Source organism: Seriola lalandi, unplaced genomic scaffold (genome assembly GCF_002814215.2).
Source record: "Seriola lalandi dorsalis isolate HSWRI2012SDOR001 ecotype SW California unplaced genomic scaffold, Sedor1 jcf7180002021943, whole genome shotgun sequence".
Taxonomy (NCBI): domain Eukaryota; kingdom Metazoa; phylum Chordata; class Actinopteri; order Carangiformes; family Carangidae; genus Seriola; species Seriola lalandi.
The window spans coordinates 1-406 of record NW_019492593.1 but is presented as its reverse complement, the minus strand read 5'-3'; the positions used below and the strand labels follow the sequence as shown (position 1 = coordinate 406).

General features: G+C 66.7%; 1 pseudogene; it reads right to left on the bottom strand.

The window, feature by feature from the left end:
• Window positions 1-22: 22 nt before the first annotated feature.
• Window positions 23-403, bottom strand: LOC111645770 (uncharacterized; annotated as a pseudogene).
• Between the last annotated feature and the right edge of the window lie 3 nt (window positions 404-406).

The following is a 406-nucleotide window of genomic DNA, read 5'->3' as shown; positions in this document are numbered from 1 at the left end:
CGTAGTGGCATGCGGCCTCGACCGGCGGCACCGCCACCTCGGCCGGCATCGAGACGGAGGCGACCTCGACGTTGGTCACGTCCACCTTGTCTTCCATCACCTGCTTGAGGATGGTGACCGCCATCGTCTCCGCCTCAGCGAGGCTCAGCTTCTGGTGATACTGCTCCTGCAGCGCCGTCTGCGCGCCCTCCGAGCCTGCGCCGATCGCCTTTGCGTCGAAGCGCGTGTAGGTGCCGGAGGGGTCGGTATGGTAGAGGACAGGGCCTTTGCTGTCCCAGCCCGCCACCAGCAGCGCCACGCCAAAGGGTCGAGCCATCTTGGACCCCTCCGACTCGCCGAACCCAAGCGCGAGGTCGCAGACGGACTGGGTGAGGGACTCGCAGGGCATGGGCTCGTTGTAGGTGAA